At 45.0% G+C, this 26,515-nt stretch overlaps 1 protein-coding gene across 8 annotated transcripts in view; it reads right to left on the bottom strand.

Annotated features, from left to right (window-relative positions):
• ZHX2 (zinc fingers and homeoboxes 2) overlaps positions 1 to 21,678 on the bottom strand; it is a 49,657-nt gene extending 27,979 nt beyond the window's left edge. The window contains exons 1-4 of one of the 8 annotated variants that reach the window (XM_042035981.1): positions 17,761 to 21,676; positions 16,961 to 17,063; positions 16,236 to 16,291; positions 15,748 to 15,794 (exon numbers count right to left, since the gene is read on the bottom strand). The gene's annotated coding sequence lies outside the window, so the exon portion shown is untranslated. Of the gene's footprint in view, positions 1 to 14,494; positions 14,646 to 15,743; positions 15,795 to 16,235; positions 16,292 to 16,960 lie in introns of those variants that run through there. The other 7 variants (XM_042035982.1, XM_042035983.1, XR_006017332.1 and 4 more) reach the window with 7 other exon arrangements.
• Positions 21,679 to 26,515: the final 4,837 nt, after the last annotated feature.

Genomic DNA, 26,515 nt, shown 5'->3' with positions numbered 1-26,515 from the left:
GCACTCAGATTTCATTCAGATTTGGAGAAATCAAGAGGGTGTCGGTGGAGAAAAAAAGAAAGGAAGTATTTTCTCCTTGGACAACCCCATTTCAAGATGCAGGTACATCTACACACAACGTGTATCAAGCTATACAAAACCAGCACATGCCATCACTATTTCCTTAGGGTGTAAATAGCATCAGGAAAGAAACACCTTTCAACCTGGCCTTCTGCTTGCTTTCAGTCCCAAGTGACTCATAAGAAGGGCTGTCTGAAAATGCTCAGTAGCAGGTCAATCTTTCCCAGCAGGTAGGAGAGCTGTAAATCAATTGCTTTAAAACAGGGGGGAAAAAATTTTAAAAAAAGAAAAGAAAAAGGAAAAAAAAAACCAAACCAAAAGACCCCTGAGGCTTGCTGGGAAGAAGTAAAATTGGGGGGAAAAAAAAGAGGTAAGATGAAAAGAACCTGTAATCTCTTTAATGCAGCACTGAACTTCTTCAGAAGAGAAAGCACAGAAATGATAAGAAAAGGAAAGAAGGTAAGGAAGAAAGCAGCCCACTGACACTAGGTACAGATATTTTTTTTAATGGGCATTAGGTCAGCAGAGCCTTTTCCATCTGCCCTTCTTAAACCAGAGCTGTGATGATGTTACATCTGTGATGTTAATACAGCATTTATCCTGGTGGGACTGTAAGTTTGTTTCATCTGTGCATGCACATGGATATTTTGACGGGTTTTCCTGAGGGGAAGGGCAATTTGTAGGCAGATGATGAAAACAGCAGGTGTTGGACTGCACCTCTACTGGTTTTGGGGTTGCTTAGATGAGAAAGAATTGGCAGCAACAAAGGGCTACAAGGACTTGGAGAGGAAGGAAAGAGGAGAATGAAGAAGAAACAACTTTGCCCTCAGCCTCCTGAAGTCCTTCCGAGTTTAGCTCAAGGGGCCAAAAGGCCAGCCTTGCTGCTGTTACCAGCAGAGCCCTGGTCAGAGACTCCAGCCTTTCTTCTCCCATGCCAAATGCACAGGAACTGCAATGCCCCTCACTCCCGCTCAGTTTTTAGCCCAACCTCCAGGCATGCTCATCTCAGCTCAGAACCCTGGTCAAGGCAGCAATGATAAACACATTTTTCCTGTGTTTTTGTTAATCCTTTGATGATTCACATAGATAAAGACATCCCAGTCTTCCTCCTTCAAAAAGTCTACATAAAAAGGAAAGATCACAATTCCACATTCTGCTTTTCTTTCAAATTCCAAGTGCTTTTCCAATCTAATTCAATAAGGACTATGCATACTAACTGGAGCCTGCAAGAGTTCCCAGTTAGCTGCTTGACTAACACAGTGGAAGTTAAAGAAGCTTAGTGAGAAGCTGAAGTCAATGTTTAAAACAGAGATTAGAGACAGATAGGTTTGGAAACTAACTCAGAAAACCATACCCTACAACTTCAGTAATCTCTTAAGTTTAATTACCATGGTTTTAGGATAGGTTACCATAATTAGATTAGACTATACATTCTGTCAAGGTGTAAAAGATCCCTGGAGAACACCACTATTAGTGCCAGCATCAGTTCCCTACACGCTTAACTACATGCAATGCCTTCTAGTTGAACATATCCTAAATAAACCCAAAACAAGCCTAGACTATTTTTCTGCCCAGTGATATGCTGCAGTGGTATTACCAAAAATGGTCACTGTTTCAGGAAACCTGAAGAACAGCTAGCAGACCTGGAGAACACAGCAGAAAACATCTGTATCTCTGTGGGGAGCCTCCAGCACGTGCAACAGAAGTGTGTGCTACAATAGATGGTGCAAGGATTCACTCTGTCCTTGGCATATGAAGCTGGGGAAGGAAAAAGGCACTTGAGACCCAACGAGAAGCTTAACCTTCACAAGCTGCTGTAACAGCAACCAATGGGTTAAAAATTTCCAGAGATTTTATTTTAAAAGGGGCAAGATAAAACTGGGGATACATTTTCAAATTTAATTTTACAGCCCATGAAGATTATATTCCAGGAAATTGCTCTCTTCTGTGAATATTGTTACAGCATGACATTTTGGTCACATTATCTTAGACTCTTTTCGGCACATCTGTCATATGTGATTCACCATATATTTAATGATGTGCAACACCGGTTCAAATATATTTTACTAATACAACAAGTTAAGAAAACCTTTTTCCTTATGCTTCAGGTTACAACTTAACTCAGAAATGCCTTCACACAGTACTCATCCAATTTTAAGATCTCCCATGTAGATTTCTGGAACTTTAAACAAGAAAAGAACACGCCGCCCCCCCAAGACAGATAAAAACTGCTTTACATAAATTAGAGAAAGACAAGATACAGTTTAACTGCACTAAATCATGCCAATCCTAATACCTTCTCCAGCATTTTTGAGTTATTCATGTGAAGTAATTTCTTTGTATGATTCCTAGGCAGGATTTCTATGGCAAGAAGGTGTACCCAGATCAGCAGTTTTTCTCCAACCACAATGTCACTGCTACAAACCCATACAAGCCCCACTCCTTGTCCCAAAGAGTTTACACATTATGTCCCTGCTGACATGGGAGTCAGAAGGACTATTAATTATAAATTGCTTTGAAGGTAAAAAAACCAAAGGTGTTAAATATTGCTGTCTTCACCAGTCAATATACTTCAAAACACCCTGCTAACACTATGGTAAAAATAGCAATTTTGAGCAACAAGATAGATGTTCTACAATTGGTGGCTCAGGAGCAACAAAGAACACCAAGCACTACTGTCTCTGACAAGAGCCCCTTGCAGGCAAATCTGTTCTAGGGTTAAACCGAACAAATTTCAACTCATGCAGTCAGACAGATTTTGTTCAAATCCTTCAGGCAATGAGCTGAGTGTACCTGTACCCTGCAGAGGGCAAAGAGCAAGTGGTATCCACCAGAATGACACCAACCTTTGCAAAAGGAGGACCACCGTCCTGGACCTCCTGGACTTCCTATGAAACATGGCTCACCTTGGGTTAATTGCTGCTCTGCTGAAGGTTTGTGTGCACAGAGCAATCTGACACCCAGCCTCTGCTGAGGAGGGTCTCAGAGAAAGGGATAAGGAGCAGCAGAGGAACACCAGGCACCTCCAGTAAGCCACACAGGGCAGGATACACAGACTGCCAGCATGCATTGATCTAGCCATGCTGTCAGCCACCTTTTCGATCAAGTAAAAAAAAAAAAAAAAAACAACAAAAAAAACCAACTCACCAAATTCACTCATTGGAATACAAAGGCCTCCCACCCCCAACTTCTAATTGCCTGGAATAAAATCCAGCCTGTGTAAAGTGGACACGACCTAATTTTCCTATGTGTTCTGTACTCAAATCTCCAATGTTATCTAGGTCTGTGCTGCCATCCCAGCTGAGGCTCCCACCAGCAGGAAGAGCCAGGGAAAGCCCCTGGACACACAGTGAGGTCTTTACAGAATGCCCTGACCAGCAAACTGGACGGCTGGCTCCTTGGCTCAAGCAGATCGGGAAGTATCTAAAAAGGAAAGTGCAGCTAATTACATGAGCTCTTTGAACATCTCTGTTTCCTGTGAGGTGACACAGGGTTGTCCAGCTTTTCAGACTTCTCAGGGCTGAGTGTTTGAGGAAAAGCAGAGGCACAGAGTGCTGTCAGACAGTGCCAGCAAGCTTAATACTGGCTGGAGTCCTCTGAAAAGCAAACCGACTGGCAGCAACCAAGGAGGCTGCACAGAGGGTGGTTCCTCCCCAAAAGAGAAGTGGTGCTGCACAGCTGTGGCGATGACACAAAATGTGAGCACACTCAATATGCAGCCCAGGAGCCTCCACCTGAGCAGACACTACACCAGGACCAGATGAGACCACAAACATGCACTGCAGGGGGCAAGAGATGATGCATTTGAAATCTCATTTCTTGCAAAATTCTGGCATTTGAAAGTGATACAAAAGCAGCACGTGTTAAAGGAGACATTCAGTTAGCCGACAGTTTGTATGACATCACATCAGTGCTCAGGGTGTTGAAAAGGGGTCTTGTAAAGGAACAGCTTCTGGAAAACTGCAGAGTTGTGCATTGCTCACATTGCTCAGAGCTCATTATGATGATGTTACCACCACTAAATTTACTGATGTGTTTCAGCAGCCAGGGAAAAGGACACAACACCTGAGCCCAGTGCTCCATGCCCCTGACATATCCCAGAGCACAATACATATACTGAGGAGGAGAAGCCACAGTTAGCAGGTCTCTATCTATGACTAGCCTCAGAGACCTGATGGATACAGCTATGTGTCTGCTGGCAGACAAGTGACGTGTTGCAGAAGCCAGGTGTCAGAAGCAAGGACTGTGATTTTCAGGGATAATTCACCAGCTATACCTACCAGTTGCTTTACTGTGGTTTTTTTTTTAATATTTGCTAAGTGGCAAGCCCCAGTCACCAGCAGTGGCACAATAAACCTTCTCTCGCAAACCCAGCACCTCTGGGCAAGGAGAGCATGGATGGACAAGAAGAGGGAGGTGCTAGACAGATATGAAACCAAGCCTCCATGAGCCTGAAGCAAACTAAGATACCGGAATGATCACATAGCTCTCCTAACCCTGGGATACTGCTGAGAGATGCAGCCTTGAAACTCCCCACCCTTATAAATGAGATTTTCTAATGTTTATTAATTTTGCAACTAGCTTATGAAACCCTCAAAATACCTTCTAATTGTTTTGCTATTTAAATGCTCTCTGGAGTCACTTACCCCTCTACCAAGAACAGCTAAATCACTGTTTCCCTCCTCTCTGCCACCACAGCAGCTGTTGGGAGGTCACCATCTCCCTCCTCTCCATTTGCCCTGTCCCCGAGAGCACAGCTTGGTGTGTACCAGACGTATCACAACTGCAGAGCAGTGCTGGGGCCATCGCAGGGGCTGAGCACAGGGGTTTTCTTCCTGGTTAGCTTCAGGCTTAAAGGACACATTGAAGCTGCTCTCTGCTGGGAAAGGAGATGACCACTGCCATCCCCTCATGCTTGCCAATGCCACCACCGTGGGCACATACCACATGCCAGGGGATGCAAACCTGACCTGAGCCAACCCTGTCTCCCTTCCTATGCTCAAAACCACTCTTAGGAATCCTCAAAGGTGATATAAGTTATGGCAGGCTCTCGAAGCTTTACACTGCTTTTAACACACAGGGTGTACCTCTGATTTCACTGCCACCTCCAGCAGTCAGGGCTAGCACGAGGCTAATGTATGCATCAGGGTTTGTCCAAATGACACAATTACTCATCCAGACTCATCTGGAAAGAGATGCTCAGAGATCCTCATGACATGCACAAAATGCACCTTTCAGATTTTCACAGACAGCAAAGGAAGGTGCTTTTGGGTCTTCTCTTACAAAAAAGTGGCAGAATTTCGACAGTAACAGATCAAAACTTATTGCTGCTACCGACAGCCCTACATGTTACACTACCACTGCAGAGATTTCTTTCCTTTTGATAACATGCACCAGAAGAAACGTATTCATAAAGAAGCAACATTTATTAACAACGGTGTGCTCCCTTCCACCCCACAGGCAGATAAGTGCTGCTTCTCACCTACTCACAAGTGCTTTCCCCTAGTGCCTTGGGAGTATTTTTAGAGGGCTGATCCTGGCTCATTGAAGTCCTCTGAAATTTTGCTACTGACTCCAGCAATTGCAAGATCAAAGAAGAAAGCTGCTTCTTCTCTGCAGTCCTCCAGTAACAGAGGGATGGCCTGTCCATGGCCACTCAGAGGGCTCTTTTACTGACGGTAAAACCATTGGAGATGTTGAAGAATACAATCAGTGCAGGTAGTTCGGTGAGCAGCTGCCGTGAGAGCTGCAGATTTGAGCTCTGGGTGGAGGGAGCCCGAGGGAAGAGCTGGCACCAACCCTGTGCACAACAAAGGGCACAGAGGACCCGTGTGCAGCCAGGTGACCCGATACTCAGAGACACAGCAGGAGCCAAAAACTCAGCAGGAAGAGCCCAGACTTTCATGCACTTAAGACTGCGCAGATGTAAAAGCCCAAGGATTCCTTTGTTTGGGGTCCCACCTCCAGAGGCACCAGTTCAAGCTGTTATTCTGTTATTGCACCATGATTATTTTAAGAATCCAGACATCTGAGACTCTGCTGTGGGAAAGCCTGGGTTGAACTGGTAAGGAAGTCTGTTCTGACTGAGTGTAGGGAGGCAAGCGGGGCACCCCACAGCCCACTGGAACCACCCGCAGCGAAAGGGCTTCGGTCCTGGCTCGGGTGGTGTGGGTGCAACTGCCAGAGCAAATCCTGGATGGTCAAACAGGAGAACTTCCTGAACAGGAAAGCAAGGTCACATCAAGATGGGAATCTACTGAATGCCTTATAGCAGAGCTAAAAAAAAAAGCAGTTCTTCTTTGCATTTACATAGTATATATTAGGTAATACCTACTCACTAGATACAATTACATATATAATACAAATAAAATAAAACACATTTTAATCCAGTCTTTATAACAAATCCAATAAATGCAAGGCCATTCACTGTCCTACTGGAGTTCGAGTCTCCTCCCGTAGGTGCTCTTCCCAAGCATTGCACCCCCTCCTTGCCCTTCCCTACACACACTCACAGCAGCACCTGAAATGCAGCTGCCCCAAGCACTGTGGGGTTTGATTCATCTGTTGCAAGCCTGGCTGGATTTCAGAGCGTGGCAAACACAGCAATAGTCTGGTTTGAGGCACGCAAGCAGAAGAGTGTACTTGGAGAACTGCAGACAGGAAACATGCCAGATTGGTTATACCTGAGTCATAACTAACGTTGACAATGAAAACTGAGTCAACTCAGAGACAACTACTGTGCTCAGTGCCTCTGTGATGCTCTACCCTAATGCCACTAACAGCACAACTGGGACTAAGCACAAATTACCCATACAAATATCACAGTTGTTCTGTGTGAAACTGTTGGTGATGCAAAGCATGTGATACCCCCACTGCATTTGCTGCATTAGGAGACAGGAGCACATTCTCCAATACACAAGCAGACTCACAGGTCCAAGCGCTCCTGCTTTCAAGACATCGGGCTCCTGACTTCCACTAGACAACTCCATCAGTGAGCAGCCACTGAGAAGACAACACTACCAAAAACTACTGATGGCAGCAAAAAAAAAAAAAAAAAAAAAAAAAAAAAAAGGGAAGGTCTAGAAGGTCTAGAACAGGTGGAGATGGGAAGCTGCAGGAAAGTTCATTGCAATTTTTGTCACTTCTAACCTCTCTCCTCTCAATTCACTTAACTCTATTCCATCCCTTGATGTTCTTGCTTATCAGGCAGACATGGAAATAGCAGTGTACCTTTTAAATCCCCTGGGACCAGTGAAGAGGAAAGCCAGCAAAGCCTGGTTTAGCTTTAAGTGGAGGGAATAAGGGTTTAAGTGAGGGGAGAAGACTCCACACTTGGTTACATGGGGATTTGCGACACATCACAGACTTGCAATACAAAGTGTGTACATAGATCCCAAATCACCATAAAAAAAACCCCAAAAGCCCACAACCTTTGGGCTTCATTTGGGGGGAGTCCTTGTTACTGCAGTATCTCTGAGTACTCCCTTGGGTAAGATGTGCCCTTTGCTCCCACACAGGGCTTTCTGCCAGCTTGGATCCACCCTTATCCTCAGGTGGGAAAGTCAGACTTGCTTGAGTGCATGTCGTACCTCTGCAGACTACATGCAAGTCCCAAATTACTGCAAATTGAAAATCTGTATAGCACATTACATCCATACAGGGAGGCTGAGTAGTTGATGCTGAGCTGAGGACCTGACAGGTAAACTCTCTCACAGCAGTCTGTGTTTGCTGTGGAGCATTTATTTTCCATTGTAAATCACATTTCAGCTTTTCTAGTACAACTCCAGTGCACATCTACCCAAACAAAAATACAGGCTCCCATCTTCTACTTTTCCCCCCTCTTGATGAACCCGATTTCCCTCCCTGGGAACAGCTTTCCAGGGCAGATCTGACTACCCAGACCTGCCACCCATCACAACACTCAGGAGCATTATGCATCAGGGACCCCCTCCCCCCCCAAACACTCAGCACCAGGTCTGCTTCACCACACAGACTCCTGGCACAGCCATCCCTCCCCAAGAGCCCACTGCTCACCTCTGCACCAGCTCTGCTCAGGGACAGCTGAGCTCCTGACCTTCCCTCCTCCCCCATCTGCTGTACTGTCAGTATTTGGGCTATCAGCCACATCTCTCTTACCTATAACCTGGGGCCTTTTCTCTTAGCATGTAGCCTAAGCAGGATTGCTCTTCTCCAGCACTTCTCTGTATCCTTTGCAAAATTTCACCATATGATGAAAATTTCAGGTAGAAATGTTATTTCTGTACCTTCTCACAACAATTCCCATTTCAGCTACTTAACCAACTGCCTTTTGATACTCAAAAGCATCACTGCTCAGACTTCTACCTTTGCCAGTCACCATCAACCAAACCGTTCCCACCTCCTCCCAAGGAACAGTTCCACAGGTTTCCTTTGGTCGGGGCATTTGGTTCAAACCTCTCAGCACTCCTCATCCCTCTGAGGAAGCCTGATCACATCTGCTAACATAGCAGCACTCACCTCTTCCACTCCACTGGTAATGCCAGCTTCATCCATCTGCTTGTCAGCTTCTCCCACAACAGCCACTGCCTGTCCTCCCCCCCACCATGCTGCCCTTCCCGCACAGCAGGACTTCCCACCATCCCTCTGCAAAGCCTGTCCTGGCTGCTGCCTTGCAAGCCCCATGGAGACCCACGTTTGCTATGAAACCAGTAGAATTTGGTTTTTGCAGTGTGTTTCAGGTCCTTGGTGGAAAAAAATAGTAAGGATTCCTTCCCAGACCTTGCAGGAAGCAGCAGTTGACACAGGTGGCTGCAAGCATGTGCTGCTCGGTGGCTGTCGCTATCTACCCAGAGACCCTGCTTCCATCACAGCTCCAGCCACATCCTGGGATCACCTTTGGATTCACTGAGGTTGCCATCAGCTAGCAGAGGGGTTTAAAAAGAGAACAAAGAATTTAGCAAGAAGTATGGGACGCACCTTAGAAGGATTTTTTAAAGAACTGCCTAACACACCCATACTGCTTGTTATATTACTGCAGCAAAAACATTATCACTCTAATTTTGGTCATGACAACACACCTTCGGTGTAAATAAGAAGGAAAGCCTTAATTCTCTTCCTGGCTTGCTAGAAGAGTTTAGACAAATCGTTAGCACCTTATTTTACATGCCTGGGGACTGGTTTTGCATCTCTTTCCAAGTTGTTAATCCCTGAAGCCCAGCTGTGAGCAATGTGTAGCAGAGATCAGCTGTGCTGCTTTGGTAGGGGCACCTGACACTGTGTGACCAGAGCAGTGTGACAAGGACATCCTGCAGCCTGAAACAGTGCTATGGACCACCTATAGAAACTGTATAGAAGATCTTTGGTCAGGGTGGCATTCCTCTTGTCTACTTCTTCCCCGTCTAGTTTACAGCTCTGAGTTAAATGGGGAGAGACGAACAATTCTGAGGGCTAAGCCTGAGACCTGCCTCAAACATCTGTCCTAAAGTAGGGTGAAACATCTCTGGAAATGGTGCAGGTCTTTCAACTGATGGTGGAAGTGATTAGACCACTACTACAGAATAACTGCTTAACTTATAGGCAGCTGGGGCAGAACACATCCTAATCCATCTTTCCAGGTTTACTTTCACTCATTTATAAAATGGTATAACAGCACCAACCCAGACTCTCTGAGAGTGAGAGGCTAAGCTGATGAATCCCCAGGTCCTGGCCAGCCACCACACTGATACATGATGGAGGTAATATAGCCTCAGACCCATCTGCCTAAGTCAAAACCCTCAACACCCTTCCCCTCCCCTCAGGAAATAAAGGTGTTACCTTCCAAATAAGGTTTCAGTACAATATGAAGGAATGTGATGTGAATAGAGACAAAGTGTGCAATATTGAAGCTAATCACAGGAAATAGGGGCTGGAAGGGAACCCCATGAGAGCAACACATTCATTTCATTATTATATCACAGATGACATTAAGCATCCACTGAGTCCCTCATGGCAGAATTCTTGCATAAAAAGCACCCCCACTTACCAAGCATGATAGAACCTGCAACTGTTCTATAAATATCAGTTATTTACAAAGAGCTGTTAAATATTTATTTTTCTCTGGAGACTGAGTTCTCTGTTCATTTGTCTTCATTGCAGAATCATCTGGTATCAGGGAGCAGAGGAGCTCACCTAAAAAAAGACTAGGAATCTGTCCAGAGCCTGATCCGGACACAGCACCAGCCTCCTCCACAAGCTGGCAAGGGAAAAGCATCCAACCTGACACAGAGGGAACACGAAGCAAAGAAAACAGGAATGATCTCATTCAGGAGGCAAAGGTAGAAGAAGAAACACCAGTGACACAGCAGCGACTAATAAATGCTATCACACTGCTTCGTCCTTACAGAGCTGCCTTGGCACTGTACATTGAAAGAAGTGACAACCTTCAATTGTTAAGAGTAACTGCAGATTTGCATTACATTTGCTTTGTGTCTTAGGAACAAGAATACACTTCTCACAAGCAATAAATTAGTGATTTTTTACTTTTTTTTTTTTTAATTTTTTGAACCTGACATATCAGAGTGGGGGACACATGACACAGGCTCAACCAAAAAACCCATGGCTCTGGAATACACTTCACTGCTAACCCTTTGTAGTAGTAATTGTAATAGTTCTTACTCCAGCTTGCCAAAAGCTGAGTTTTAATTAAATATTAAAAAGCTATTTGTTAAAATAATGTTTCCATAGCAACTAGAGAAAGCTAAAATACCCTGGCGCTTCTGACTCACAGCATATTAATCAACCAGCAGCTATTATATAATGAGCACCTCCCTGCAAGCACCAGCAGGAGCCACGGCACCGAATGCCTGAATCCAGAGCTGGACTCTGCTCTCTGTGTGCTTGCTGCCTGCTCCCAGCACAGACAGGCCTGGGGAAGGCCCCAGCTCAGGAATGCCCAAATATTTTGGGGAAGCCATGCTGGAGCCCTCAGGGTCAGTATGTCCCTGTGGGGACACAAAGGGGGGTGGCACTGGGCAAGGGGAAGTTCTGGCGAGGGGCACACGGACGGGGGCTCCCCACATGCCTGCAGCAGTGACAGGCTGAGGTGGCTCCCTCCCAGCAAGCCCTAACCACCTGCCTCCAGTGCTTGTCTTGCAAATGCAGTGCTCATACCAGATCTATTTCTGTAATTTATTTAACTTTTTTAACATTACTGGAATTATTTTTTGCAGCAAGCACCTTCCTACTATTAGGCCAACTGTGCAAAACTCTGAAGGAGTGATTAAATCCTGCAGGGGCAAACAAGCTCTGCTGCTCACCCAGAAAAGCTTATTTTACAGATTCAAGAAACAAAACAAAGAACTGCAAACAACCACTCCCCCATCACATCTAATCCCCCCCAAAAGATTAAAAAAACCCTTCTATACTCTATCCATGCACCACAAGAATGGCAGCCTCAGCCATCCAGCAGTCAAAGCTGGCTGACATGTGGCTGCTGCTGGCCCTCACTGCCAGCCTTTGGGAGGCTTTGCCCTGGGGACACAGCTTTCGTTTGAGGCAGTGGAATGTCTCCCATTGCCTTGTCCGCGAGGAGCACCACCATGTGGTCCCCAGCCATGGGAACAGTTGCAGAAGGGAGTTGAGTAGTTGATGCCAGAGCAACATTACCTCAGGGGAAGAGCACTGGGAGGCAGAAGTGCAGCTACATTATCATTTGGAGTTGGAAACTACCTTCCTCCCCTTCAGTGACCCAATTTTTTGCTTTTAAGTCCCCTTCCTCTTTTTTTTCCCAATGGAAAATAAATACCTAACCATGCAGTTATTAACCAAAAGGAATGTGATGAATATTACAGCATTTGTATGCCAGCTTTGGTTTCCTGCTGCTTTGTTTGGGTGTCACAGACTGTGGCTATGACAACCACAAGCAGTTATTGTACTGATGTCATTTGTGACATCATACTTAAGGGGAATAGAAAAGGAAGAAAAAACACTATCAAAAATAAGATGAATGGAGCAAGATCCCAAAGGACCACCCCACCAGGCCTGCTGGAGAGCCAGGAAGCAGCAACCCTGTCCTCACCAAAGCCCAACCAGCTCAACTCTTGGGAAAACCTGCCCTGGGCTCCAATATGAACTGCGTATTTGCAGTTACAGGAAAGAAATCCTGTCACCCCTTCTCATCTGGGAACTGTAATGGAGACTTTGGGCTAAGCCTCATCTCTCCTGACTAAATTTCTCCTGCTCTCCAACCAATTTCTCCTCCAAATCTTTATCCTTAAGTTAGAATAGTATTTCCCCCCCTTTTTAAAAATAAAACACAGTCTTTCCAAAATTTCTAGACAGTTGCCTGATCAACCACTGGGAGAACGAGCGCTGATTTTGTGAGGAGCACACTGTTTGGAGAAGTGGCTTTGTGGGTGACAAGTACAAGCGACAGTTTCAGCTTTTCAGGGCTGCCACAGCTAGAGCCCAACCTCTTGCCCCATATAATAGCAAGGAGGCAGCACCACTGTTGCATTTGGCAAAGCTGTTTCTGTACATAGTGCTGGCACTCCTAAGACACACTGTTGTCATTTTCTCTGCAGAAAATGTTTGCAAATTCACTGCTCAGGCTCCAAGCAACAAAAGTAACCCCAAATCTATCTAAATCTCATCTGATAAGAGAACACTTTACTGCAACAAGTGTAATTTTTTTAAAGTTACACATCCAGAAGCCTTGACATAAACGAGTTAATTTATCCAAGCTACTTTTGCCTAAAGGACCGCTTCTCTGTCCTTCCTGCTCCCCCACCAGACCTGCTGTGCCTCTGCAGTCCAATGCTGCAGCCTGCCCTGGGCATCCTGTGATCTGCAGCCACCTCACCAACCTGTCCTGCCAAAGAGCATCCTGGGGTGGAAGGGCAGCCACACAACCACACGCCAGCTGAGGATGCTTCTCCTCCAGCACATACAACCTGAAAGAACCCCTCCCCTGCATCCTCTCAGGGCTTGGTTCCCCACCAAGAGATGGCTCTGCCTTGCACTGCTCAGAGAACAAAACTCCATCAGGGCAATCCTACCTGTAATAAAGTGGGTATTGGTTTTAAATAGCAGGACAGAGATGCTGCCTTACAAAGGGATGGTGTATTAAAGCCTAATAGGTGAAGCAACCGCCACTCGCAGCTGGCTCATAAATGTCCCCAAGCCCACTGCAAGTGGCAGGAGCTTCCCAAACCAGCACTTTCCTGACAGCTCATAACACAGTGTGTCAGCTCTTGGTCTAGGCCCCTCTGCAAGAGTGTCAGTCAGAGCCACCCCAAGTCACTGTTGCAACCCACGCTGCCACCCCTCACAGGGGACAGGCACCTCTGGGAGCAGCCACTGGCAAGTTTCACCTCCAGGTGCTGGCAGGCAAACAGAGAAAGGGAAATGACAAGAAAGCCTCTTTTTCCTTCTCTCCCTCAATTCTCTTACAGAACAACTGATCCTGAAGCATTTTGCAGGGCAACACTGCAAGAGGACAGAGAGAGCAGACATACAGGAGCCAAATTCTTCCAGCTCTGGGTTTCCTGAGCTTCTGAGCAGGAGATGAGTTTTTCCGTCAGCATTGTCCCACTGCAGCTACCTCATGCTCCCCAGTTCCTGTCATGCAGCCAGAGTGTGAGAAGACAGGTAAATGGGAACTTGCAGTCTCCTTTCACTGCTGAGCTGTCACTGTATCTTGCTGCAGAAATTTCAGAGCCATCTGAGGCCATACACCAGTTGCCTGAAGAGCTCCCAAGGAGGATACCCTTGGCTTTATCTCTCATCCTCTTAACACAGCTATATCAGAGGCATCTGTGGATTACATGCCTGCATCAGCACTGCTGTTTTACTTTGACTTAATGACACAGACAACATCTACCTGGGACCAGCAAGTCCCCCCCTTTGAAGGGCAGGGGGCAGCTCCCCGTGTTCAACCCCTTTGTGGAACCAACCACCACAGGGGTCCATTAGGATGTAGATTCATTAGGACCTGAGAAAACACTTCCCAGATTTCAACACTGCCTACCTAACGAAAAACAATCAGGTTTTGTTTTTGAGATGAGCAAAGAGCTTTTCTATCGTGTGGATATACTTTGAGAGACACAATATACACACATGGCATATTTCTGCTGAGTTTTTTTCACTTGAATTGGTATCTACTCTTCTTATCACTCTGAAGCCAACACAGCTGTAAATAAACAGAGACCAGAGCCCACCCTGTACAATGCTTTGTAAGTGACTCACAAAAAATAAGCCCCACAGCTCAATTAGCAAGTCTCGTGTGAAAGTCTAAACACCAGGGAGTTAGAAGAGAACATTTGTGATTCAAAGGAAGAGTACGAACCATGGACCTTACTGAGGGAGATCAATACAAAACACTGTCATCATTTCACATCCCTCTTTTCCTCCAGTAACCACACTCATTGCCAGTATCCTTCACAAAAAGCTGAAAGAAGGATTCATTTTTTTTGCTTACCACTTTCTGAATGCTTGATAGGTGTTTATTGGGGAATTTTTACCACATCTTTACCAAACACGGAGGGACTCAGTTCTTCTCCTTTAACAAAACTAGCCCTTATTTTTTCAGGCTGATTTCAATTTGGGTCTTTATTCCAATCTAGCCCAAATAGATTTTTGTTGCTGTAACAGAAAACAGACTTAAGCCACTGAAATGAAAATAGAAACAAAACTCTGCTGATGTCCAAGTAACCACAGATTTTCACTACCACAGAACAGGAGTTGAGCTGATTATAAAAACCTCAAAAAAACCCCCTTATTCACCCCCTTTGCTAATAAAATTTACTTACAGAAAGCAGTAAAGCCCAGAGCAACAGCACCCAAACTTTTGCCCTGTTATCCAGCCTTGCAGCAGAGCAGAGAAGCTGCCTCAAGAGCCTGCACTATGCCAGGCACAGAGTCAGTGACTCTAACCAGTCCTTCCTGAGGTTCGTTTAGAACAGCACTGGCTGGTCCACCTGGAGAGCTGCAGACCAGCCACAGCTGATGGGAAATCCCAACCCACACCATTTAGCAGTGCACAGGAAAAGGTCATAGGGCAGCTGCTCTTTAAATATACATTTTCAGGGTTTAGAGGTTATTTTAAATAGAGATATATATATATATATAGATATATATATATATATAAAAGCTCTTGGCTAAGCTGCTTTGAAGCAAGTGTGCAGGTGTCTCTTGTGATATAAAACTTTCTTCAAAGCTATTTTATCACATCAGGGAAGACTCAAATATTGAATAGTTTCCTGTTTTGATGACAGGGCTCAGGTGCTGTCCACACACACAAAAACAACCTCACAGCTAATCTGTGCTCTTTTTCCCTTCCAAGAGATGCAAGCTCACTTCCCAAAGAATGCCTCAACTCTTCAGCAAGATTCTGTCTTTCCATAGCTGGTAAAGCTTGGAAACAACAAACAAGCTTCAGATGGTGCAAATGATCCATTCTGCTGACCATATTCTCAGTTAAATGCATTCATGTGGTTTATATCTGTAGTGAGAGAATTATTCAGCCTATGTGGTAATACAATGCTGATTTTATTTTGTGAGTTGTAAAGAGGTGCCAAAGGCACTCAACTGGCTCCAAAATACTGGATTTGCTTGCTGTAAACATTTCTTGAAGTGTCTTTAAAAGAAAAAAATTAGAAGATTCTCCTTCTGTTTGGGCAAGCTTGGACTTCTCATGTAAAGGAAAATGGCAAGAAAAAGCTACTCACTTACAGCACTTGATTTCTTACATCCTGGGAATCTCTCGGTACTTCTGATACCTAAAAAAGTGGGAAAAACCATGTAAGTCAGTGAGAAAAATAGAAGAGAAAAAAATAGCAGCCATCCCTTCCCCTCTATGACTGGTAATTTAGTTTTTTCACCAGCACTAGGAATGCCAGCAGGAATCCAGCAATTCCCATTTCCACTGACCACCACTGACAAGCAGAATTTGAAAGATTTGGTTCTCCAGTCCTTTTACAGTAACATGATGAACTTTGGGAGCCTCTCAGGGAAAGAAAAAAATCCACATTTCTTAGGCCAAGCAGACAGTGGAGAGCACTCACACACTGATGTCCTGAGATACCACCACTGTGGTTTGCACTGGAAAAACCCACAAAACAGCCACTGCAGCTGACACATTCCAGAACAAACTCTTTTACTATTGGGAATTTCTACAAAATGCCATCAAAATTGTCCTTCTCCTCCTTAAATGGACTCACCGGCTGTCTCCCAAAACTAAAGCTGGCTTTCCTCATTTTTGCCTTTTTTTTTTTCCCTAAAAAAACAGGAGAGGAAGGTTTAGCTTCAGCAGCTGCAAGAGCAGGAGTAAATAGAAAAATATTCCCCTTTGGCAGTGGCTGTATACACACCTGAAAAACACTGTGCCTGCAGGTCTGCAAGAATGGCTAAAGAGATAATAAACAGCCAAGGGACTGCTCTGAGTAAAAGAAATACAAACAGCAAACCACCCCACAAGCCCCCCAGGAAAAGAGGCAGAAGCTTATTGATTGCTTCAGCAGGACTATGAGCACAACGTGCACTTTCAGTTCAAGCCGAAGTATTTGGGTTTAAAACTCCAGACTCCTGTTATTTGGCCTGAGGAAGGTAGGCTGACAAACCCAAAAGAAATCACTTGGAGTCTTTTGCTGCTTCCCAGCAGGTTAGGTTGATATTGTTTTGGATCTTTTCAAGGGAAGATATGACTTGATTTCCTGAAAGAGAACACTGGCTACTGGAGGAGCTGGGAAACCAGAAGGTATTACACAACCATAACCATATTTTAAGAGCTTAGGCTAGAAGAAGCTGCATGTTTATTCACAGATAGAAGGGAAGCTGCTTCCCGCTTTGCTCCATCTAAGAGTAAGGCAAAAAAAAGCTAGTTTCACTGAATTGTAAGAGAGAAACAAAACACATGAGATAGCTGCAGATTTTGTGCTATTTATACCTCCAACACTTTGGGACCCAGCAGGCCACCTTCTGCTGCTCTTCATCCCTCTTTTGGGTCAGATTCTCCGTTCTCACATGGTAGGCTTAGGATGAAGCTGTTTCTGTATTTAAGGGGTTTAGTCCAGTTATATTTTACTAAAACTGCTATCTGAAATCCTGCTTTTTAGAAGTGCTGTGTCCAACACACGAAAGTGACCCTACAGCTTGCCAACAGAAAGAAATAAACCCAAACTTATGAATAAAACACTTCTAAAGAACAACAAAATCACCTACAATGCAACACAGCCCATTCCTTCCCCCAATTTCAAATCTCTGCTTAGAACGTTAAGTAAATGTATATGTGTATGGTGCTCTTGCTTCTTGGGACTGTATACTGACCCTCACAATTTTTGGTACTTCTCCTAAAGACCCAGCTGGTGAAGCTTCTGCAAGGATCTCCACTTTTGGAAACATAAAGCAGAAAGCAATCTTCAGGGTTATTAAATCCAATCCCTTGCTGTTTTACTCGTACTGCACGATCCTCTTCAGAAAGTATGCAAAAAGTTTCTGCCCCTCGTGGCTATGAGAATGATTTGAGTTTAATATAACAGCTCAGAAACAACTTGGTAATATATGTGTATATATATATACACACACATATTTCAGCTCTCTCAAACTATTTCACAGTTCTGGGAGATCTGCTACTGCTTTTGAATGCTTGGAGTTAGGCAACAGTGAAATGAAGGAGTCACAAACACATTTCATATAGAAACATCAACTTTTTTCAACAGGTAGGTAATTACTAATGAAAACTCTTGCCTGAGTTCGTTTGTCTTGAGCCTCCCTGCGTAGGCAGCTCTTGAGCAGCCTCCCATGGGGACATGCTTATTCCAAGGCAGCACAAGGCAGGAGAAAGCAGCTTTCCTTGCCATGAAAACACCACTTCCCTGAAACGCATCACAATGCTGGCATCAGGCAAATTCAGGCCAGACCTGCCCTCTGCACAGGAGGCATTCACACAGCCATTATCATCTCACCTACATGAGCTGTGCCACACCAGCACCTGCAAATAATGGACAAGAGCTGGGGAGATCTGTATCTGCTGGCTCCCATGTGGTGTCCTGGTGAGTACATGTACTGAACAGTTTATGGTGATTTATGTGTTACCACACACCTCCTGGTTCACAGGAATTGCCTGTGTGTTTACGTGGCCCACAGCATGCAGTGAATAACTCCAGCTATCCCAGCCAATCTTCAGTCTCTGCACACTGAGTAGGAGACTCAGCCACCAGCTGCTTCATCATTCTAGATGCTTTCCAAAAGAAGTTACATCTCATGGCAAAACAAAACAAAATAAACAAAAAGGCTTTTAAATACTTGATAAACACCAGCACTCCACATGGTTTCTGCAACCCAAACACTACAGCACAAACCACCTGAAAATGGGATTATTTTGCTTTATTCACCATGGAGTTGTTCACAAAAAAGAGATTGTCGAGACATCTTTAGAGAGTTAAAAGGTAAATCTCAAGCTGCTGTTACAACAGGGAAGAGAAATAATGGCACTTTTTAGATGCTTGACAGAAAGTTCCTTTGAGACTCTCTCAACCTAGAGAAATTATCAATTTTGCAAAAGCCTATTTTACAGAGAGAAACAGAATTGGAAGCCCTGAAAGCACTTGCTTTCACAAGCTGTGCTTGAGATGAAGGAAAATAAACCCCACACTCCTGACTTCTTCTCCTGAAAGATGCCAGCTTGGTGGTTTAAACCCTGGGGTCAGCCAAAAGCATCCCCACAGACCAGGTCGTGCCAACCCTCCACAGCTCCACCACCTTTGGTCCTCCCCCCACAGCACTGCTGGTGACACATCAAATGCCCTGACTGCCTCAATGCCCAAAATTGGTGTAGAGGCAATACGTCAGGAAAAACTTCCTTCACTAAGCTAATGTGCCCAGGATGTTGCTTTCCTTTGCTGCTGGCTCAGCGAGGCAGGAACAGGGCAAGCCCACGATGTGGGGTGGGGCACTGGCAGCTACCCACCATGTCCCCGCTCCTCACTCCCTGGTGTTTGTATCATACTAGGCATTTATTAACTCTTCAGTGTAGCTTACACCTATATTTCCCTAAAAACCATCATGATCAAAATTACCACCTTAGCGATCTGAATTACTTCTAACAGCAGAGGAGCAATGCCTTCTATCAAATTAAATATGCACAGCTGTGTAGGAAATGGGGGGTTTGCAGCCTCTCGACTGCAGACTGTTATTACAGCATGATTAGCAGATACAAATGTTCTTGAAAGTCGTCTGTCTCCACACATTGAAAATCACAGCTACCCCAACAGATCCCAAGAGCCCCAACAGATCCCAAGAGCCCCAACAGCTCCTGGCTGCTGGTCCAGTCCTGGTTAAACATTCACCAAACCTGGCAGAATGCAGCATCATGGACTAACGTGCTCATGAGCATCCTTGCCTTCAATGCCTTTTCATAAAGTTATTAAAATTATCCCATCCTTCCCCCCATCCCTACAACCTAAAATATAACTGAAAGTTTACATCAAAAACCTAAATATGCAGTGAAAAAGCCATTAAAAAACCTCAAAGTACACTGAGGTCCCCATGTAAGCTCACACACTGTGTGGATGGTGATGTTTGGAGAGACCACAGGGTATCTCCCACACCACTCCATCCCCAGCGGTCTTATCCCTGTCCCACTCGGCACTCAGCTGTCCTTCTCCAGCCTTTTGAATGAAGCTTAAAAAGAGAGGGGTATTTCCACCCCACAGCAGCTGCTGCTGGCAGACCCTGAGCTCCCCAGGAAAACCTCTGGTGCTGACCTGGAAAACACAGAGTAGGAGGCCCCTGCCAAGAGTCATATTTTCCACATCATTAGTATGACAACCACTTGCACAAAGTCCTTATCCATGCTGCACCATTTTCAGGGATCTCTGAGCAGAAGCTGTCCCAGACAGTCAATCCAACGCTGCACTATGCTTCAGCTCTCCAGCCTTAGCTTCCTCCAGGAAAATTTCTATAAACTACAGGAATAAACCAAACCCCTCTTTGCAATGCCTTCTTAGTATTACCAGCTGCTTTTGGAAATATTAACAGCAAAATAAGAGTAAATAAAAACAACAAAAAAAATTAGCTGTCTTAAAAAAAAAAAAAGTAAATTTCATAGGTTTAGGTCATTTTCACTGTGCAGGACTGTCCCAGAAACTATTACCCCTCTCTTAGAGCTTCAGAAGATTTCAGGAAACATGCTCTCCATCAGGATGAAACTGATCTCATATGCCTCTAGGGGAGAAGCAGGAGCATGATACTCCAGGGAAGTGGATGGCTGAGCCAGGCAGCCTGGGCAGCCACCAAGGCCACCTTCACCTGACTGGCACCCCCAGGGGACTGCTCCAACCCCCTGGGCACAGGCTGCTCAGGGCCAGGTTGTGCCCATCCATAGTTTTATCTGAAGCTGGTAAGAACTGGTTTGGCTGCTGGCAGCAGCTGAGGTTGGCCTCAGCTGCAAGGTGAGATAGGGGCTGGTGAGGGTCCTGGCCTGGCTTCCCTGGCACTGGACAGACAGACAGACAGTGATCCTGCCACTTCTCATCTCAGTGCTCTCTTGAAAAATTTGCAAATGAACAACAACATTAGTCCCACAGCCCTAGCATGGGGGATGATTCCCAACCTCTTCACTGAGGTCCTACAGCCCTTCTGCACCTCACTTTCCATCGATATGTCTACTTCATTGGGAACCAGAGCACCGAACCAGAATGAAAGAGAATGGGAAAGCATTGCTCAAAGCGAATTATATTTACTTTTCAACACATCCCCCAGTTGCAGATGTCAGCACAGAGAAAGGTATATTACTTTCTTTCCTATCTCCTTAACTGTTCCTAGCTTCCTTCAACAAATCAAAGTGTTTTCTTGAAGGGTGAGAAATCTCAGTCTCATACTATTTTAAACTGGCAGCAAGGGGTTTAGAGCAAGAAGAAGATTTGATCACATAAGGAAATTCAACCAGAGAGAGAGAGAGATATCCTGTAGGGTTCTGGATAAGAAAAAGTTATTAATTTATTGGCTTTTAGTAAGGTTAAACTACTTCACATTATTCCTCTTGAACCTTTCAGACTGTCAGCCTCTGGTTAGTTACATACTTGCCCATAGTAATAAATGTGTTGGAAAAAAGTTGTTGAACCCCTCCTCTGCCAGGGCCATGACTGAGAACTGTTTTCCAACAAAGTGGTTGCTGCACTGTTGTTGGACACTTTTTCTGCCCAACATTTGTACAGCAATAACGTTCTATTTTTGAACAACCAAGCTGTGGACTGTTAACCTGCTAATTGATTTTCAACACCATGGGATGTCCCCTTATAGAGTCACAGAATCATTTATGTTGGAAAGAACCTTTACGCCAAGTCAACCACTAAACCACTTCCCTAAATGTCTTAAATACCTCCAGGGATGGTGACTTCACTGGACAGCCTGTTTCAGTGCCTGACCACCCTTTCTGTGAAAACCTGTTTGCTAATATCCAATCTAAAACTCCCCTGGTGCAAGTTAAGGCCACTTCCTCTCATCCTGTCACTTGTTACCCGAGAGAAGAGACCAACTCCCCACCTGGCTACAGCCTCCCTCTAGGGAGTTGCAGAGAGTGGTAAGGTCTCCCCTGGGCCTCCTCTTCTCCAGGATAAGCACCCCCAGCTCTCTCAGCTGCTCCTCATCAGACTGGTGCTCCAGACCCTTTCCCAGCTCCGTTGCCCTTCTCTGGACATGCTCCAGCACCTCAGTGTCCTTCTTCAACTTGAGGGGCCCAGAACTGGACTCAGGATTCAAGGTGTGGCCTCACCAAAGTAAAGAGAGACAATCACTGCTCTGGTCCTGCTGACCACACTGTTTCTGATACAGGCCAGGATGCCACTGGCCTTCTTGGCCACCTGGGCACACACACTGGCTCATGTTCAGCCACTGTTGACCAGCATCCCCAGGTCCTTTTCCTCCAGCCAACTTTCTAGCCACTCCTCCCCATGCCTGTAGTTTTGCAGTGCCTGTATTCAGATCCATTCAGGTGTCATACAAGTTTGATGGAGAGACATAGCGTAAGCTGTACACTGGGGACAGAGCCAAAAATCACACACTCCTTCCACTACCCACCAAATACCCAAGCTCATAACAACAGCAGTGTTAGAGCGGGAAAAACCAAAAGAGAGTACTGAAGTGAACACAACAGAAGAACATGCTACCCCACATCAGTCCCTATGGTCTAAATTCATGTGCCAATTTGGGAAGGATGGGGGTCATCACTCAAGGCTGCCTGTAAGAGCAGGCAGGTGGGGAAAGTGTTGTGAGCAGCAACTCATCAGCACAACTTCACATACGGATGATGCTACACTGCAGCCAGAAACATCACCAGCTATTTTCACTGCTTAGATCCGCTGTCAGAGTGACACAATTCAAGGCCTCCCAGCACGACTGTTAGGTTTGGCCTGGTCTCTCCAGTTTCAGCCTGATTTCCTCACCACATGACAGAGCTCGGCAGCAATCACTCTTTTCCCTTGCTCTTTATTCATTCCCTCTTTTGTTTCCCTCAACCCTCAAGCTGAAAAGAAAAAAAAAAACAAATAAAAGGGGAAAAAATAAGACCTATCAAGACCAGACAGCGATTACATTTTGCTGCCATAAAAGTGAATACAAGAGGAAGGGGTTTCCCTTTTCCGGCTGTTTAGACCATTTCTACTTTTGGCTGTAAGCACTAATGTGCTTGCAAATTCCTGCCAAACACAGCAGCCATTGCTGCAAAACTGGTGCAAGAAATGAAATGAGCACAGGATATAAACATAAAGCAAAAAATCACTTTGCTCCTCTCAAATAATTGTGTTTGTGCTTCATTTGCTCATGAAGACCAGCACTGTTACATGTTAGTGGATCTCTTGTTTTCACTAAGAGCATCCATGTCCCTATACCTGGAAAGTTCAGTGAGGTCTACCTGGGCCAGCAGTGCCATACACTCATGCCAGTTGACCTATTTTCAGCTACCAGTAATCACAGAGCCACAAACAGACCCTCGGAAAGTTTGCCCAGAGTCCCTTATATGTTGCTATATGTTCTTGCTTGGTCCTGAGCTTCAGCTGCTCTCCCCACTGCAGACTCCTGGAGCTCCTGATTGATGAGAGCATCTCGCGGGGCAGGTTCCTGCCCGCAGCACTTGTCCCAGCTGCACAGCTCTGGCCCTGTCTCTTCAGTTTCCCCATGCTCCAGTAAATGGAGCCAAAAGGGGAAAGTCTGCATACACTGAGCACTTAAAAAAAGCGACTGACCCCAAGGACTGGGAAGGATTGTGGAAATCCCCACAAAGCAGTTGCTTTTGTGGCCTTTTCTCCCTGTCCTGGGGATAGAAAACAGCCTGGGCAGTGTGTCTGCTTATTCTGTTAAGAATCAGTAACTTTGGGCCCATCCTTCCCCTCCAGCTAGACTTTAACTTTTAAGGCCAAGAATACAAAGGGATGGAATGAAACTCTCTTACCCTGTCAGTCTTGCTGTACCACAAATTTATCCTATCAATTTGTCACCTTCACTGCACTGATGTCTGTATTGAACAGTAATTTGTTATGTGTCCGGGTACACAGCCCTGAACAGCCTGGGATGTTTTTGGAAACCAAAGCAATAAGAGGTTCACTGAACGTGTGATTCCTCCAGATCTAAGTGCTATACTGGAATACGGTTAAGGTTTGGATCCACCTTAGTATGAGGAGTGGACCCATGAGAACTCATGAACGTTAACAAGACCAAGTGCTGGTGCTGCACCCAGGTTGGGGCAACCCCCAGTATCAATCCAGGCTGGGGACGAACAGATCGAGAGCAGCCTTGCCCAGAAGGACTTGGGGGTGCTGCTGGATGAGACACTGGACACCATCCGGCAATGTGCGTTTGCAGCCCAGAAAGACAGTCCTGGGTTGCATCAAAAGCCTGTGGCCAGCAGGTTGAGGGGAGTGATTCTGCCTTTCTACTCTGCTTTGGTGAGACCCCACCTGCAGTGCTGTGTCCAGCTCTGGGATCCTCAACACAGAAAGGACATCAACCTGTTGGAGCAAGTCCAGAAAATGCCACAAAGATTACTAGAAGGATAGAGCACCTCCCCTATGAGGAAAGGGTGAGAGAATTGGGATTGTTCAGCCTGCAGAAGAGAAGGCTTCAGGGTGACCTAATTGCAGCCTTCCAGTACCTAAAGAGAATTTATAGGAAAGATGGGTTAAGAATATCTACAAGGGCATGCAGTGCCAAGACAAGGGAGAATGGGCTCAAATCAAAGATGAATAGGTTTATATTAGATATTATGAAGAAATTCTTTACTGTGAGAATGGCAAGACACTGGCAACAGGTTGCTCAGAGAAGCTGTGGGTGCTCCACCCTGGGAAGTGTTTAAGGTCAGGCTGGATAGGGATCTGAGCAGTCTGGTCTAGCGGGAGGTGTCCCTGCCCACGGCAGTGGAGCTGGAATGAGATGATCTTTAAGGTCCCTTCCAACCCAAACCATTCTATGATTCTATGATTCTAGTGGAATACATCTGGAACACCAGATACTTTTTAAGCTTTCTACCTGATTCACAATGGAGGACGTAATTACATTTCAGAGAGAGAACCCTGCTACTGCTTAGATACACCTTTGCCACTCACTCCAGCAGAAGCAGGTTTGAACCAAGGAAGATAAAGTGCAATTCCCATCCTGCTGTGAAGACTGCTCAGGAGAAATGCACTTTCACCTTTTAAAAATCAGACAAAATCAGAATTCATACAAAATTTATCTTATCCTTCCACATAACCAGCAACATGACATTACATTTCTTCTGTCTCATGATATATTTAATGAGGGGGAGAAAACCATACAAGTGCACACCCCTTTCTCCAGTACTCCTTGTTATTCTTCCAGAACAATTCTTCAAAGCTGCTGAGATCACTGTATGTTACCTCCTTTTTGAAGGATCAGATACATTGCATCAAAAAGCATGCAGGAAAAGTTCTAGGGCATGAAACCAATTTTTGCACACTTTTATCTGGGTCAGCTTTTCTATTGATTCTGCAAATACTCTATCATTTCTTTTTAAGTTAAGGGTTTTCTTAGTTTAAAAAGAAGAAAAAGAGAACATCAGAATTTAAGTCAAACATCCATCTGAGCCAAGGACTGGTTTTGCTGAGTGATTCCAGATCAAAAAGGTAGATTTTTTAAATAATAAAATCCAACTAACAGTGAAAGGGCATCTGGATTGACTTCAAAATTCAGTAAATGCCCTCTTCCCATACTGCTTCTATTTTCATTAATACCATTAATACCATCTTTGCTGTTGGGTGTTCAAAACAACAGCTGACAACATCTAAGAAAGCTAAAATGAAACAAACACATTAAAACCACTCAGCCACGTTTTAGCATTAATTCATCCCTTCCTTTCTCTGCCCCTCTGCCAAGTTTTCCTCCATGATTATGAACTATTTTGCACAGCCTCCAGCTTTGCTTTATATTGTTCCATCAACCTGATGTGTTTCTTGAGGCGCTCTGAAATAGAAATAATAAGTAAGAACTGGCCTCAGGTGACATCCTGTTTTAGGAGGAGATGACTTGTTCCAGACATCTTGAAGATCTTGTATCAACTTCATCTATACACACATATGGTAAATGGAGATAGGACACTTTTCAGAGGATTCCCACCAATAGGTAACAGTTTGTAGTATGGACAAACTCAGAAAATTTGCTTACAACTTCAGATGACAGCAGAAAAAAAAATAAATAAAGTAGTTGGGAATTTCAATTAGGTTGGTGAAAATAAAGAGCTAATCAACTGTCTCTCAAGTGCTTTTCCAGAATGGAATGCTTTAACTTCTGAGAGATGCTTTTTGTGTATTTTGGTGATGGTGCAATGCTGGGACCACCACGACATTGTCCAAAAGTCTGATTATCAAGTGTGCTTCTGCTGGAAGCTGGGCACCTGCTTTGACAAGACCTTGTTCCATGGGGATCTGGGCATATAGCAAGAGAGACTGTGTACTTCCAAGTCAGAGCTCAAGAGGGGTCTGACTAAGATGAGCATTTATTCCCTTGCTCTGGGACTTATCTGGCAAGCTCAAGATCCAGAGGAACATCTGGACAGATCCATCAACCTTTTTATATTCACTTTTCCCAGTCTGGAGAGCTGTGATGGAAAGACAAGTAATCATTTCCATCACACCCGCTGTGTGACACAAACAAAACCCCCAGCCTAAATGACTTCTGATATGCAAATAATTTAACCCCAACACTTTCTTGCCATGATTTTACCCAATAAAGCCTTGTCTTCATTAGGAACACACCGTGCCAGTCCTGCACTAGGCTGCTGGATGCTGCCTCCAGCATCGCACATCTATAACCAAAGAGCTGCAGACAAGTGAGCTGCCCTCTCTGCAGCAGGGCTGGAGGACCCTTTGCCCAAGGATGGCCCTCCTTCCAGAACCCCGCCCTGCTCTACTCCATCCATGGCCCAACTGCAGTTATTAATATACTTCTAATTGCAGGAATTATTGCTCTGTTACACTCTGTCTTCTCTCTTCCC

This window comes from Corvus kubaryi, unplaced genomic scaffold (genome assembly GCF_017639235.1).
Source record: "Corvus kubaryi isolate FWS band 111438036 unplaced genomic scaffold, C.kubaryi_AGA036_p1.0 37385, whole genome shotgun sequence".
NCBI lineage: Eukaryota > Metazoa > Chordata > Aves > Passeriformes > Corvidae > Corvus > Corvus kubaryi.
This window is presented reverse-complemented; position numbering and strand designations above follow the sequence as displayed.